This window comes from Myotis brandtii, unplaced genomic scaffold, assembly GCF_000412655.1.
Source record: "Myotis brandtii unplaced genomic scaffold, ASM41265v1 scaffold1086, whole genome shotgun sequence".
Classification (NCBI taxonomy): domain Eukaryota; kingdom Metazoa; phylum Chordata; class Mammalia; order Chiroptera; family Vespertilionidae; genus Myotis; species Myotis brandtii.
In genome coordinates, this window is record NW_005353696.1 from 483,494 (window position 1) to 499,921 (window position 16,428).

Genomic DNA, 16,428 nt, shown 5'->3' on the forward strand with positions numbered 1-16,428 from the left:
GTCTAATCAATAACTACTAGAAGCCTGGTGCACGGATTCGTGCACCAGTGGGGTCCCTTAGCCTGGCCTGTGCTCTCTTGCAATCCAGGACCCTTGGGACTCTTGCAGTCCAGGAATCTTGCAAATCCAGGACTCTTGCAATCCAGGACTCTTGCAAACCGGCTGCCGGTTTCGGCCTGATCCTTGCAGGCCCAATTCCTGCAGTGGACCTCTAGTATGCATATAAGATCTTTGGTTAATCTCTTCCCGTCCTCTCCCCTCCACCCTTCCCTCTGAGATTCATCAGTCTGTTCCATGTTTCCATGCCTGTGCATTGAGCATCTGCCCCCTGGTGGTCAGTGCACATCATAGCTACTGTTCCAAAGGTCAAAGGGTCGAATGGTCCCTTAGGCTTTTATATATATAGAAGATGTCATCAGTGCTGCTTCTAAATCTCCCTTGGACTACTTTTCATCCCACTGCTGCTAGGGTGATTCAGACCTTAATCTCTTCCTCAGTCTGTTACAATGGCCTTCTAAGTGGGTTTCCTCGCTGGAGTCTCCCCTTAGTCCAGTTCAGCCTGTGCTGCAAAATTTATTTTTTTAAATATGAATGATCACAACTCCCTCCTATTTAAGAATCTTATATAATAAAAGCCTGATATGCTAAGTGTCCAACAGTGTGACCATTTGACCAGTCGCTATGATGCACAATGACCACAGGGGGCAGACGCTCTGACCGTTAGTTTAGCTTGCTGCTGGGATCTAGCTGATCGGGACTGGGTGAATTGGGCTGGACATGCCCTGGAGCCCTCCCACGGTCCCTCCCTGGCCCTGATTGGCTCCAACTGGGACTGGGCGAGATGGAGTCAGACATCCCTGGACAAATCCATGCACCGAGTCGGTTTCGCCAGGCCTCTAGTCTCTTATAATTACTTACTATCTTATAATTACTTACTACCTTAGCTGTAAATCAAGGTTCCCTTCAATATGGTTATAACTTATAAGTCATTTTTAGCCTGCACCACATTTTCCCTCTTTTCTTGAACACAGTTGGCCTTTTCATACCTTTGTGCTTTTTCTCATCTTATTCCCCTAAGAATCTTCTCCCCTTGGCCAACTCATCTCCTCCTACAGTGCCCAATCCAAATTTCAGCACTTTAGGAAAAGAATCTTCTTCAGCTTCCAAGTCAGACTTCGGGGCAAGAGATATGATATTTAAAGCAATGGACTGGGCGGGCAATCGTAGATGACCATGCCCAAGGGGGCCCCCAACATTCAGAAATCAGGAAGGACCCAGCAAAAGAGACGTAAAAGGAACAGACAATGAGGTAGGAGAGAAGCCGGGTGGTATGAAGTAGCCAAATGAGGAAAATGTTTCAATAAGAAGGGAGTGACCATTGGTGCCACGAAGCTGCTGAAAGGGCAGTAAGATGAGGATGGATAATTGACCACAGGATTTGACAACATAGAGGTCATTGCAACCTTCACAGGTGTGTTTTCAGTGAAGTCGGGGTGGAGCACAAAGCTGATTGGGTTGGCTTCAGGAGAGTCAGTAATGAGAATGTTGATGTTTCCTGAATGGGTGAAGTATTGGATAATTGAAGAAATGATGTCTTAACCTCAGAGGGAAGACAGGGCAGGGTGGGTGGGAAGAGATCAACCAATGAATTTGTATGCATATATGCATATCCCGTGGACATAGACAATGGGGTGGTGAGGACCTGGGAGTGGCAGGGGCAGGGGAGGATGGGAGCGGGCTGGAAGAGGTGAATGGGGGGAAAAGGAGGACCTATGTAATACTTTCAACAATAAAGATTTTTAAAATTAATTAATTAATTAGTTAATTAATTAAATTAGAGCATAAAAAAAGAAAAGATATGATGTCTTAGAATTTCATAATTAGTCAGGAACCAAAACAGGTGAGCTATTTTGAAATATTAGAATTTTGAACTCTTAAATTTTTCCAGATAGAAATCGGGATTTAGGGATGCAAACTTTTTTTTTTAATTGACTTTAGAAAGAGAGAGAGGAAGGGAGAAACACTGATTTGTTGTTCCACCTGTTTATGCATTCATTGGTTACTTCTTGCATGTTCCCTGACCAGGGATCAAACATGCAACCTTGGCATATCTGGACGACTCACTAACCAACTGAGCTACCTGGCCAGGGCGCAAAGCTTTTCTTAAGAGACAAGGGAATTAAAAGAATTTCGAGGCAGTAGGGTTAGTCTGGGAGGAAGTTCTGTATGAGTTCTCTAGCGGTTGCATTTTATCCTGGGACCCACTTCCTGAAGGCCTTCATGCAGAACTTCTCAGAGGCTTCAGGGAAGAGCTGTCCCTTCAGGGACTTGGTGGAGGATTTTCAGAGCCTATTTCCGAACATCTCTTGCTAGTTTGTGGGGTGTGGGGGCGCTAAGAAGCCTATAAGGCTAGTGCTCATTATTTTGAGTCTGTGCAGCACCAAGTATGAATGGTTAGAAAGAGGTGAGCAGGATAAATTGGATCCATCCAACACACTGCACTTGAAAATGTTGTCTTTGGAAGGATTTCTATATAAAATTTTTATACTGAAATAATAACAGAGATGGGCTAAGTGACCACCTTTATTTGATAAGTAGGTAGGATGTTCTTACCTGTCATCCCCTAGAGTAGAACAGCTATGAAATATAAAGAATACAGACCTTGGGTAGACCAGACCCTGCCTTTGATTGTGTGCTGTTTGATTGTGTGCTGTGACATTCCTCAAATACAGTTTCGAAAGGCACATTGATGCCTGAAATACACAACTGCCCTTCTTCCTAGCATGCTCAGATCTAGGAACACCTTCTCTAGGTCTTCCTCACACTCTCCGACAGAGGCCAATCCCCTCTCCTTGCTCCCCAAACCATTTACCTGTGCGGCTCCATCTCCACACCTACCTACTGAGCTACACTGAGCTACTCCTCTGGCTCCCTCATTCAACTGTGAGTTTCCTGAAGTCAGTGATTTTGTCTTCTTCCTATTTTTATCTGTAGCTTCAAGAATAGTGTTGTGCATTTTGGGCACACAAGCAATGTTTGTTGAGTAGATGCATGAATGCTTAAGAGTGTGAATGAATGAATGAATGAATAAATGAGTAAGTGAGTGAATGAATGAATGAATGGAATGAATGGGTATATGAAAAGATCAGAAAAATGCTAACCCCCAAATGGAAGCTAATACAAGCATAAAAGTGTCAATGACTTTACATATATGCAGAATTTATGCATCTAATGGTACTTTCCAAATCCTATTGAGATGGTGAGACCTTGGCAGCATACCTAATGCATAAGAAGAGGAGAGTGACACACACATCGGCTGATAATATGTGTGGCACAAGATGATGAGAATGGTGCTGATTAAAATCAGAGTTCGAGGATAGGAATTAATTGCTTTTGATCTAGATTTGTTGAGCACATGAGCATTTTGGTTTTAGTTATTTCTCTTAAGCAAAGTTTTTTCATTTTAAAATTTAAGGGTAAGATACACCTTAATAGACATGTTTATCTAAAGCATGGCTTCATTGTAAAAAAAAAAAAAAATATTTATCTAAAGCATGGCTTCATTGTAAAAAAAAAGGAAGAAAGAAAGAAAGAAAACAAATAGCTATTACACTTCTAAAATGGAAGTTACATTGAACCAAAACAGCTATTACACTTCTAAAATGGAAGTTACATTGAACCAGTTATTTTATTCCCACATGTCTCAGTTTCTTTCATGCAAATTTGTAAAATGATGACAGCCCTTACTAGTATTCACATGATAAAAGTGTTGTTCCTGTAAATTAGATCGTATAAAATGGGTTATGATGTCTTCTTTGAAAGATAAGCACTATACACAAATGAGGTATTATTATTTAGTTTTTCCTTTTTGATCTCGTTAAATGAGAATTAGATGGAAACTCCCCTTCAAGCACTATCCAGTGGGTAAATGATTATTGACTTGCGTGAAATGAAAAAACAAACAAACACAACAACACAAAACACTTCAGCTGTAAACTCAGTTGGTGCAGCTTAGCTAGTCCACGCACAAGGCAAAATTATTGTATTTATCTATGATGTTTACCACTATCCTCCATCTCCTCTTTGTGCTCTAATCACAAACTGAAGACGGCTAAGCCTGTCAGTTCAGTCATAGTGTGCATTTTAGAGAACATAAATATCCTGAAATGATTACAAGTTAGAAATAATGTTTCAACTAATCAAGCCATGCAGCTAGTTGTGTGATAGACTCAGGGCCTAAATGAACACTGTCAGGCCTTTACTTCAACTCCTGGTTCTTAAGCTTGGGAACCCTTTCAATGGGTTGCTGCTGATGCTTCCGTGCTATCTTCTGTTATGAAGGCAGGAGAGGGCTTGTGAAAATAAGGCTTGGGGAAATGTTGTGAATGCCAGAAACTTTACTTTGTGTGATGAAGGCATGAGAACGAAAACAGTACCACGGAAGGATTCAGGATACAGAGCTGGTGGGGTATACACCCCTGGCCAGCATAATTGCACCTGGCCTCTGTATGCGTAATAGCGTCAGCCCATTTCTAGTTCTTGGTCCCTGCACTTGACTGTCCCAGCTCCTCCCCCTGGGCCAGACCCCTTACAGTGTTCATCCGTTATGTCTTGGCTCACCTTCAGTCCTGAGGACTAACCTTCAGCATTACTTGCACTTGTGGTCATCTGTTTTCCACCTGACCCATTTATTTTGGCTTCTGGATTTTGCTCACAGAGGACCCCTGCCTGACTGGATAGTTGTCTGGCCAGCTGTGGGGCCAGCTGCCTGCTCCCGTCTCCAAGGTGACCAAACTCCCCCTCCCTCCCTGTAACTGGCCCAATGCATGAGCTACGGCAATAGGTGAGCGATGGTGACAACGCAACAAGTGCTTCTGACCAGGTTTCACCTGTGACGATCATTTCATCGGTGGGCTGCTCAGGTGCCCATTCATGCACCACATGGGCCTTAGGTCCAGGAGCCTGCGTGGACCTGAGGGATCTAGTGAAGGGATGCGGGTGGAAGAAGACTTAGGAAGAGAGCACGAAAGGCAGACCTGGTTTACTCCACAGTTTTAGCCGCATCCCGCACTGGTTGTGAGATGCCTGTCCATCACCCAGGCCACGCCTGCCAAGAGCATCGCCATGTGGTCAGGTGAGCTAATGGAAAGGTGGTGAGGGAGCCTTCACGGTGGCCCCATTTCCCCATCGTTGAGAAGAAAACCCAGGGATTGTATCTTCCACATTTAAGGCAAACTTTTAAAAACAGTTGTCACCATTCATTGGTTCCATTTGTTCAACTCACTATGGCCTGGCTCCTGCCTCCACTGGCCCTGCTTCTGGCCAGCAGGTGCTCACCCTTGGCACTTCTCCGTCTTTTTCTCATCTGATTTCTTGACAGCACCTGCCTTTGTTGACCACAATCTGCTGGAAACGTGCTTTCTCTTGTCCTCTGTGATGCTTCACATTCCTGGTTTCCCTCCTAACCCTCCGGCTGCCCCTCTCACTCTCTCTTCCATGGATCCTTCTCTGCCCACCTTTAAGCTTTGGTGTTCCTCTGGGTTCTCCCCTGGGCCCCACCCTTTCCCCCAACATTCACCCAGGGCATCTCCTTCATCCCTTTGGATTCTATTGTTGCCTGTTATGTACTGGTGATTCCTAAACCTGTATCCTCAGACTTTTAGATCAAACGGCCTACTGCTACCCTGAAAATATTCCCCAGGAACCAAACATGACCAAGGCTGAGCGTGTCCCGTTCTCCCCCAAATCTCCTCTGTTTTGTATTTGTATTTTCGCTGTCTCAGTGATAGCATTGTCCACACAGCTGTTCAAGTCAAAAGTCTGAGCAGCAGTCTTGTCTTCCTTCCCTTTAAAACTCAAACATTCTGACAATCACAATTTCAGTAGAATCTTCCTCCTCTGTGACGTGGCTTGTAAGGTTATGAGTAATTTGGTCCCACGGACTTTCCTGGCTCATGTCTGACTGCTCTGCCTCAGCTGTGCCGGACAATTTTCAGTGCTCAGATGCTCAGCACGCACAGCATGCATCTGTCCCCTTCAGAACTTGCATCCAGGGGAAGAGACCTGCCTCCCCTCGCTACTGGACAGACTCCTTCACACCTTGTAAATCTTCGTGTAGAAGGCACTCACTTCCAATTCCCCCAAAGTTATAGCTCTGGGTGCTTTTCTCTTCATAACACACTGCTTTCTCAGAGCTGCCTTTTCTGGCTACTGTAAGGTCCCTGTAAGCAGGGACCATACTTTCCCCATTCACCTTTGCATTCCTAACACCAACCAAGCATTTGGTACAAAATAGATGCTCAGTGAAGGTGAATGAATATAAATGTTAAAACTGTCACTATATGGAAGCAACCTAAGTGCCCATCAGTAGATGACTGGATAAAGAAGATGTGGTATATGTATACAATGGAATATTACTCAACCATAAAAATGAATGAAATCTTACCATTTGCAACAACATGGACCTAGAGAGTGTTATGCTAAGTGAAATAAGTTAGTCAGAGAAAGACAAGTACCATATAATTTCACTTATATGTGGAATCTAAAAAATAAAATAAATGAAGAAACAAAACAGAAACAGACTCATAGGTGCAAAGAACAAACTGATGGTTGCCAGGTGGGGGATGGGTTGGGGAAGCTGGATGAAAAAGCTGAAGGATTCAGAAGTAAAAATTGGTGGTCACAAAATAGTCACAGGGATATAAACTACAGCAAAGGGAATATAGCCAATAATATTGTAATAACTATATGACTCCCAGTGGGTACTAGACTTATTGGGGGGATCACTTTGTAAATTATATAAATGTTTAACCACTATGCTCTACACCTGAAACTAATATAAAATAATATTGAATGCCAACTGTAATTGGAAAAAGTCTTATTGTGAGAATACAAAATCAATTTCCAATCATAGGGTGCAATTAGGATTTTACTAAACAAAGATTTAACAAGTCTCTCTAACATGAAAAGGACTAGAAGATTAAAGCTATTTAGAAGAATTTATTAATGTTAGAATTGTGAGCAGAGAGTAGCTGATAGAGGTAGATTTCAAATCGGTCCCTTATGGGCTTCTTTTCCAGAAGTCAGAGTCCAGGCCCTGGGAGCCGTGTCTGGGGCCACCCAAGCACTCCATCCTCTTGACTCTCCATAAACGATTGGACTCATAACACAGTCCATACTTGAGAACATGGGGCTTGGAATAAGGTAAGAGTTAGTTTTTCTATTATTTCCCTCTCTATTATTTTAGTCTCCAACCATATAGTATACTTGCATAACAATAATTCTAAAATTCTCTCTCTCGAGTCCTCATCGGGAGGTGTGACTCCTTCCCTGCTAGCCTCGCTGGTCTCACAAGGTTTGAATATCCTATGCATGTGAAGAAATGTTGTGAAGTCTCTTGAGGAATTATGTCCTTTTGAATTTTCGTATTTCATGACTATTTAAATTCTTCATCATTAATCTCGATTTTCCCCCAGTATAATTACACATAGAGAAAAGTGAGTTTTGAGGAATCAGAAAGACTTGCTGCCCACTCTGGGACACCTTCTGGGCCAGATGCACGCTCAGAATGCAAGACATGAGCAGGGCAATCAAACTTCAAAACAGCTCTGCATTATCCGTACTGTCTATGGGCAGCCCCACAATCCATCCCCACAATTAACCTTCTCTAGCCCCTTACCTGCTTTAGTTTTTCATTAAAAAAAAAAACACCTTAGCATTATGTATTGATCTTCTTATTTATTTATTTTTAAAAAAAATATTTTTATTGACTTCAGAGAGGAATGGAGAGGGAAAGTTAGATAGAAACATCAATGATGAGAGAGAATCATTGATGGACTGCCTCCTGCACGCCCACTGCTGGGGATCGAGCCCGCAACCCATGCATGTGTCCTTGACCGGAATCGAACCCTGGACCTTCTGGTCCACAGGCCGACGCTCTATCCACTTAGCCAAACCAGCTAGGGCTTATTTGTTTATTCTTTATCTCTTCTACTAGAATGTAAGCTTCATGAGGTCAGGGATTGTGTGTGTGTGTGTGTGTGTGTGTGTGTATGTATGTGTGTGTGTGTGTTTACCACTATGTGCTTAGCATTTGGTACATAGTAGGCACTCAATAAATATTTGTTGATTAAATAAATGATGTCTTTTTATAATTTTGAAGTGGCTGATGCACATCTAGATCTCCAGGGATCTGTGCAAGTCTGGTTTGCAGCCTCGTCGCCCTTAATGTTTCATTGATGATGAAGATGATAACATTGATGGCATGCTGAACAAGTCTAGAGATGACACACAGCTAGAAAGAATAACAAATAAGTTGGATGATACAATCTGGATTCCCCTCCCCTGCAAAGTGTCATAATGAATCACATCTATACATATAAAAGGCTAATATGCAAAGTGTCCCCCCGGGAGTTCGACTGAGAGACTGGAGTTCGATTGCTCACTATGATGTGCGCTGAACACCAGGGGCAGCATGGAATGAAGGAAGGCCCAGGCCAGCAGCCAGCAGCCAGGGAAGGGAGGCCCTGGCTGGCAGCCAGAAGGCTCCAATTGGCCCTAATCGCCAGCCAGGCCTAGGGACCCTATCCATGCATGAATTTCATGCACCGGGTATCTAGTTTCACTATAAAGTCAATGGGGACAAATATAAAGTACTCAAAGATCCCAAAATTTAATTATACAAGTACAGATAGAGGGTGAGATGACCTACAATTGCTCACGTAGGAAGGTTTAATCTCCTATTGATTATGAGTAAAGGATGAATCAACACAGTGTGATGGAACTTACCAAAAAAATCAATCTTTTGTTGTGTTAATAGAAATATAGTGTTCAAGTAAGAAAGGCTCTCTAGTGCTCACTGGTGATCAGGCCACATTTGCTCTATTTTATGAATTCTGATCTTCAGCCTTTAAAGGAAACATTGATAAGTGAAAGGTTTTTCAAGAAGATTAAAAAGGGATAACAAGGGACCTGGTAATCAGTGTCATATTGGGGACAATTGAAAGAGCTAAGTTTGTGTGTGAGTGTGTGAGGAGGAGGGTGATAGCCAGGGCCATCCTGCAGAGGAGAGACTAGATTTCTTCCGGGTAATCCCAAATGACAGATCGAGACCCATGAGTGAAAGGTGTAAGCATGTATATCATAACCCACTAGAATATTCAACAATTAGATTTTCCCAACAGTCAAGCGGACAATTTCTAGAGGTTGTAAGTTCCCTGACCGTGGTGGTATTCAAGCAGAAGCTGGGCATTCATTCATGCCCCACTCACTGAATACACTTGTGATGGAAGTTCAAACACTGGGGTGTTTGGATTGTGTTCATCACAATAGCAAGCACATGAGTGCTTATTACTTGGCAGGTACTATAAAAAGTAATTAATGTGGGTTGCTATTTTTAATGCTCACGTCAATCCTACTAGCTCCATCTTATGTATGAGAAAAGTGAGGTTTAAAGAGGTTAGGTAACTTGTCCAAGTTCTTACACTTTGTAAAAACAGAGCAAGAATTTGAATTTAGGCAGTTAGATCCCTGACCTTTATTATTCTGTAAGGGGCTCCCACTTCTAAAACACCATTTGTTCCCACCCTGAGGTTCTGTTTGTAGTAATCAAACCAAGGAGCTTATAATCTCTAGTTGTAAATAATTCTATAAGTAAGTAGGTCCCTCCAATACAGTATGTGGGAATTAAATTAGCCTGGGCATTTGCCACTTGTGGTACATACACTATGTGGAGCCCAGCATAGGACCTGGCACACAATACGTGCTCAGTGATTATGTATTAAGTAGAAAGAAGGAGTGGATGCAACCACACAAGCTGCATTCGAAATGACAGAATCTCAATTATGTTGTGGCCAAGGAAAAACAAGTACCTTTTGGAGTGATCTACTGAGGACACTTGGCAGAAAATGGTAATCCATCATTCTTGGCAAAAGCCATGAGAATTCCTGCTCAGGCATTTGGACAACATTCATTTAAACAAACATTTATTGAGTACCTGTCCTGTACCAGGTATGTGCAATGTGCTGAGGGTGAAGAGGTGAATCAGAAGATGCAGTGTTAGTGGGGGAGATGGACGAGTAAGCAAATTCTTATGATACAATGTGACGAGTGCTATAGCAGGTGTGTGTGTGTGTGTGTGTGTGTGTGTGTGTGTGTGTGAGAGAGAGAGAGAGAGAGAGAGAGAGAGAGAGAGATCTGTATGGGCATGATTTAAGTATTATAGAAGCATAGAGCAGAAAGGAACTAACTAATTCTACTTAGTTGAAAGAGTTGTTTCATACTTGATTATGTTTTTTGAATGACTGCCACATGCATTATATGAGTTTATGACCATGGGAAGTTGTGACTCCTTTTTGTACAGAAGAAGAGGTTAGGTGAATTCCCCGAGGTCATGCAGCTAGTGGTAATAATTGCAGACATTTACTGAGTGCTTAGGATACCTGAGGCTCTGTGCTAAGCTCTGTTAAGACATTTAATCTTCACAACAATTCAGTGAGGTTGTTATTGATATCATCACCATTTTACAAATGAGAGAACCGAGGCACGAGATTTAAGTAACTTGCCTAGAGTCCCATAGCTAGGAAGTGGCTTTAACAGGCACACATTTACCCACTGCATTACATTGCCTTTAACTTGTGCCCTGAAGAGGTGGAACTCACACTTAGATTCTGACTCCAAGTTCAGCTTCCTTTCCAGTGACCTTGCTCTTTAGCAATATTGCATCCAGATGAAAAGAAATGGGGTGGGTGTGTGGATATAAGCAGAGAGTGCGTAGGTGAGGCATCCCTGGAAGTGATTGGGAGGGGCACGGGTAAAATCTGGATGACACATCAGTTGTGTATGCAGGGTTTCTCGGGGCAGCCAGAACATGGCCTGTTGTTCTCCAGATCAGCGGTCTGGGCTCCAGGGACTATGATTTGTTACTCATGGGAACAAGCCACCAACACTTGCCCTGAGGCCTTTTAAAATCTAGCTTAAATTTTTCTAAAAGAAGAAAACAAGATGTAAAACATTAAGAATGAAACAAGTTAAATTCAATACCTTATATATAAGCAAGAACAGAGATACAGAAAAGGAGAAACGAGGCACATAATTGCTTAAATTGTCCCAGCTTTCTCTCAGTAATAAAAATTCTTGGATTGAAAAATAGCTCAATCTAATATCACTGTGTCTTAATAATTAAGCTGTGTTGGCTCTGTGGCAGATCTCAGAAAGAATTGGTATTCAAATGAATGAACTAGATTACCCTTCCCTCAGCAGTTACAACTTCAGCTAATGTGGACATGACCTATGCGATCGAACCTACTGCTTTTTTAAGACGTCCACCTCCCATAAATGTTGGAGATCCGGGCATTTAAAAATCAACTGCAAGCTGGGGTTTCTGTGTTAGGTGGAGAGGCAGAAAAGGTCAATGTTCTTTGGCCTTCTTTCCTTCAGAGCATGTGGGGTGTTTTGGTTTTGTTTGGTTTGTAGAGTTTTGTCCATGTATAGAGACCCGGTAGATTCAACTGATTATCGTGGCCTTTGTGTTTATGGATTTCTGTTTTCTTGGCTTCAGGTCCTTGGAAACATTTGTTTTGAAGGTGGCAGGAGAGTTAGTCATGTTTTATTTTTGTTGTTCCTATTTATTTTTGAGATCCTTTAGTTCAAGTCTACTTCCAAAGTATTGTGTAACTGTATTTACGTCTCCACAAGTAAAATATTCCAGTAGTCACTTCTAGCACAACTTTATAGGAATAGTTAATGATTTGATGCCTAGTTGATGCCCATCAGAACGAGTCTGTAGCATTAGAAGCAAGAACAAGGGTATGCATTGGAAAATTTATGTTTGGGATTTATAACTGGACTTAGCATTTAACATGTGAAGTTTCAAGTTTCTTAGATCAATTATTTTTGAGTTACCAAGCAGCAAAATTCTTATAAACATATTTTCCCTTTCCATCACTGAATCAACAAAAGCTTGAAAACTCTTTTCTCACATGTTCCAGTCTTTAACTCAGCCTGAAGGTAAATTGCTTTTTAGAAACCACATCCCAAACAAACAGTTTTTCATGAAGTTATGAGTAAATGAATAGAGTGGGCTCTACTGGCATTTGGGATGTACGTCTAATTAGAACTCTCTGTATTTCAAACATATAATTTACTAAAGTTGGGGTTTTTAATTCTTAGCTTTGAGTCTGCCGGGATGAAACAAGTGACCCTTAGTGGAAATATGTCAAGAATCAACTTTCTCAGGTTGACTTTTTGTTTGCTGGTCACCAAATCGAAACACTGTTTATGCCCAGGCTTAAAGATGTCCGAACCTTCTACACTTTGTTAAAAGATCAAGGCAGAACGCTAGCTCTGCTTCGCTGCTGTGAAGAGCAGATTGACTGTCCCTTCTCCTTGATGAGAGGGGCTCCCTCCCAGCTGTGATAGGAAGCACATTGCACTCGAGTACATCCAGAGTGTAGGGGAGGCAGAGAGCCCCGACTTTACAATTAGACGGATGACTGTCTGCCTTTGAACTGACTTCACGTACTTTCTGGTGCAAAGCTTGTTAGGCACCAAGAACTTCTACACACGCTCTCAATCATCAATGCTCACATACCCAAGTGGGGACACAAGATTTGCAATCAACTAGATCATTGTGTGACCTTGAACAAGCACCTTAACCTCTCTCCAAAATAACTATTTCTCAGGGTTATTGTTTGTAATCAATAATTGAGACTGTAGATGAAAATACTTAGCAAAAGCCTGGCATATCGTTGCAAGTGGGGATTGAATTTATGGGAAGTGTATAACAATCCATGGAATCTCAAATGGACCCAAATCATTATCTGCCTTCAGCCATTTTTCTAAATTAAAAAATGTCACTTCCAAACGAATAACTACATATATCAATAACTTCGTTTTAAAGTCTACATTCAGAACAAAATGTTACTTTTATGATAATCTGCTAACATATTTCACAACAACAGCTGACTACGGTTTCTTTAGGAGAAAATTGCATGTGAACACAGAAGGAAAATTGGATAAATGAAATGTCTTTATTTCAAAATAAATGAAGAAGGGATGGTTATCTGATTAAAGATAATTCCCATGATGGCATAATTATATACTATATGTAATTATAAAACATACAGTACTTGTTTTTGCCTGGCTGGTGGTGCTCAATGGTTAGAGCATCAGCCTGTACACCAGAGGGTTGTTGGTTCAATTCCCTGGCCCCATCAGGCGTATTCAGGAGGCAACCAATCAATGTGTCTCCCTCACATTGATGTTTCTCTCTCTCTTTCTCCCCCCCTCTTTCTTCCACTCTCTCTAAAAATCAATGGGGGAGAGGGGAAGACATGTTTTTATAATTTGGTTTTAAGTTTTTACTGACCTTAAAGGACTAATTTTCTCATAATTGAATGACAAACCCTGCAGTACCAGTATTAACTATTAATAAGCTAAAAATACCCATTAAAATTTTTTTTCTTTAATTGCATCTACTGTCATGGCCTTGCATTTATTTCAGCGATACAAAGAGAGTTGTTTAAACTCCTTGTTCTCTCTGCATATTAGAGAGACAGAAGCGTTCACCCGACCCAGTTAACTGAAAAAAGGACTCTCCCAAGTTGCCAGGAACTAACACTGTAGTAAAATTACAAGAAAATTGTGTTAAGAAACCTTGTCTCTTCTACAAGTTATTTGACTGAAACCTGAGGTGCTGAATTTTCGTACAAAGGTGACTTTGGAGGAGAAAGTTTGTGCCAAACTGGATCAGTTGTTTTTGTGTTATGTAAGGAGGAGAAAAAAATTAACTGTTTACTCCTAAGCTATAATTTTAAGATTATTCTATTACACCGAATGACAGAATTTCCAAGCCTCAAACTTTGCTTTAGAGTTACAGTTTCGTGAACTAGTATCTGTACCTAAGCAAAACTAAATATAATTAAATATTAAATAATTTGCCTTGCCCAATTATATTTAAAGCATACAAAGTAATTTTGTTCACTGTGTCAGAAGTGAATTCTAGTTGAATTGTGAAAATGGTATTGTTAAACAGCTAAAATATTTTTCCTTTTAAATAATTTTTCCTGATTATAAAGAATATGATTCCAGCCCAGCTGGCGTGGCTCAATGGTTGAGCATCAACCTATGAACCTGAAGGTCACGGTTCGATTCTGAGTCAGGCACATGCCTGGGTTGTGGGCTCGATCTCCAGTGTGGGGCAGAAGACAGTCAATCAATGATTCTCTCTCATCATTGATGTTTCTATCTCTCTCTCCCTCTCCCTTCCTCTCTGAATTCAATAAAAATATATATTTTTTTAAAAAAATGTTTTAAAAAAGGATATGATTCCACTTAAATGTGGGATCTAAAAAACCCCAAAGTAAATGAATAAACAAAACAAAACAGAAACAGACCCATAGATATAGAGAACAAGCTAATGGTCCCCAAAGGGGAGGGGGTGAGGGAAGGGGAATAAAAATTGTTTTTAAATTTAAAAAAAGAAATGTGGAATCTCAGGCCACCCTGGAATCTCTGGAGGACTCTCTAGTTCAGAAAAGGCTCATAAAAAAAAAGGAATATATGTGTAGTCCAAAAGATATAGAAATACAGTAGAGTAAAAACAAGAAGATAAAAATCACCAAATCATTCATAATTCTATCTATCACCCAGAGATAATCACCATTAACATTTTGTTGTATTTTCTTATACTGGGTGTTTACACACACACACACACATGCTTGTTATATATAAATATTAATATTTTATTATAGAAAATTTAAGACACAGACAAAAGTAGACAGGGAGCATGATGAATCCATGCAGTCATCAACCTATGATGGCAAACCCATCAATACTACCTTCCTCTTCCCCACTCAATTTATTTTAAAGCAAATTCCAGAAATTGTGTCATCTCACCATAAATATTTCAAGATGGTTCTGTAAAAGATAAGAACTCTTAAAAACATAACTTTTATTACATCTGAACTAATTAATAGTAATACTTCAATAAGATGAAATATTCAGCCTCTTTCAAATTTTCACTTATCACATAAATGCTATAAATTATATTATGGTTTGTTTGAAAAAGGATCCAAATAAGATTCACATACAGTAATGAGCTTGGTAGATATATCTGTTAAATCTTTTTAAACACATATGGGTTTCTACTCTAATATACTGTATATAGTTTATATATACTGTATATAAGCTACATGTGTATATATAAACTATATATATATATAGTTTAACATGTTTTTTTGTCTTCTGTGTTTCGCAAAACTATCTATTAGCTTTATCAGATTCAGACTTCTCTTTTTTTGCAAGACTGCTTCACAGTGTGTTTTGTCATTGGAAAGTGCATAATGTGTAATAATATCTTCTTTTATGATGTTATCTAGGTTTATTAGTCTATTAAGGATTGTAAAATAGTGATATGTTAATCCTATTATTCCTTGAGTTGATTTTCTGGCATGTGCCAAAGGTGCCCAAAAGGTGTTTTGTTACTTTGCTTTTGTTTTCTTAATTATCCTTTCAGCTCATTAATTGAAATATTTTAATGCAATAGGTCTTATTTATTACCCTTATTAATGCTGAAATTATCTGTAATAGACCCATGGTAGCCTCTTCAAATTGGCTCCTGAATTCTTTTGACATGACCCTAGTAGTCTTTGATAGCTTCCCTGCTATTTGGTATAAGATGGTCCAGGCTCATCTTATATAGTTTCACACAGTAAAATGTCTATTTATATTTAAGACTTGAGTACATCTACACTAATAAAAGAGAAACATGGTAATTAGCGTACGACCGCTACCCTTTTCATTGGCTAATCAGTGAGTATATGCAAATTAACTGTCAGCCAAGATGGCGGCCGGCAGCCAGGCACTGAAGCGAGCATGAGGCTTGCTTGCTGCGGACTCCAACGTTCCCCGCCTCACTTGCCGGCCTCTCAGCTGCAACTCTAAGCAACTATGTACTATGTTGCAAATAAGAAGCTAAACAAAACACCAGAAACCGGCTTCCATTCAGCCGGGCTCGGACCGCAACATTGTATCTATGTTTTCAGCAGCGAGGCCTCAGAGCTAAAGCTGGCCCAGAAAAAAAAAAAAAAAAAGAGAAGAAAACAAGGAGCGGTTGGAAGCTTTAGTCACTCGCCAGCCGGAAAACAGCCCTCAGCCCCTCACCCAGACGGGCCAGGCACCCCAGTGGGGACCCCCACCCTGATCCAGGACACCCTTCAGGGCAAACCAGCCAGCCCCTACCCATGCACCAGGCCTCTATCCTATATAGTAAAAGGGTAATAGGCCTCCCAGCACCGGGATCAGCGGAGCAGCGAGGCTCCCGGCACCGGGATCAGCATGACAGGGGGCAGCGCCCAAACCCCCTGATCAGCCCTGCTCTGTGCCGGATAGGGGGAGCTCCCCAATCCCGATTGCCCTGCGGCTCTGTGT

At 41.0% G+C, this 16,428-nt stretch overlaps 1 protein-coding gene across 3 annotated transcripts in view; it reads left to right on the forward strand.

The window, feature by feature from the left end:
* MKLN1 (muskelin 1, intracellular mediator containing kelch motifs) overlaps positions 1-16,428 on the forward strand; it is a 309,377-nt gene that overhangs the window by 19,851 nt on the left and 273,098 nt on the right. Inside the window, exons 2-3 of one of the 3 annotated variants that reach the window (XM_014542908.1) lie at positions 4,718-4,843; positions 7,080-7,203. The exons of 1 other annotated variant lie outside the window; for it this stretch is intronic. The gene's annotated coding sequence lies outside the window, so the exon portion shown is untranslated. The remainder of the gene's footprint in view (positions 1-4,717; positions 4,844-7,079; positions 7,204-16,428) is intronic. One more of the 3 variants, XM_014542906.1, reaches the window with a different exon arrangement.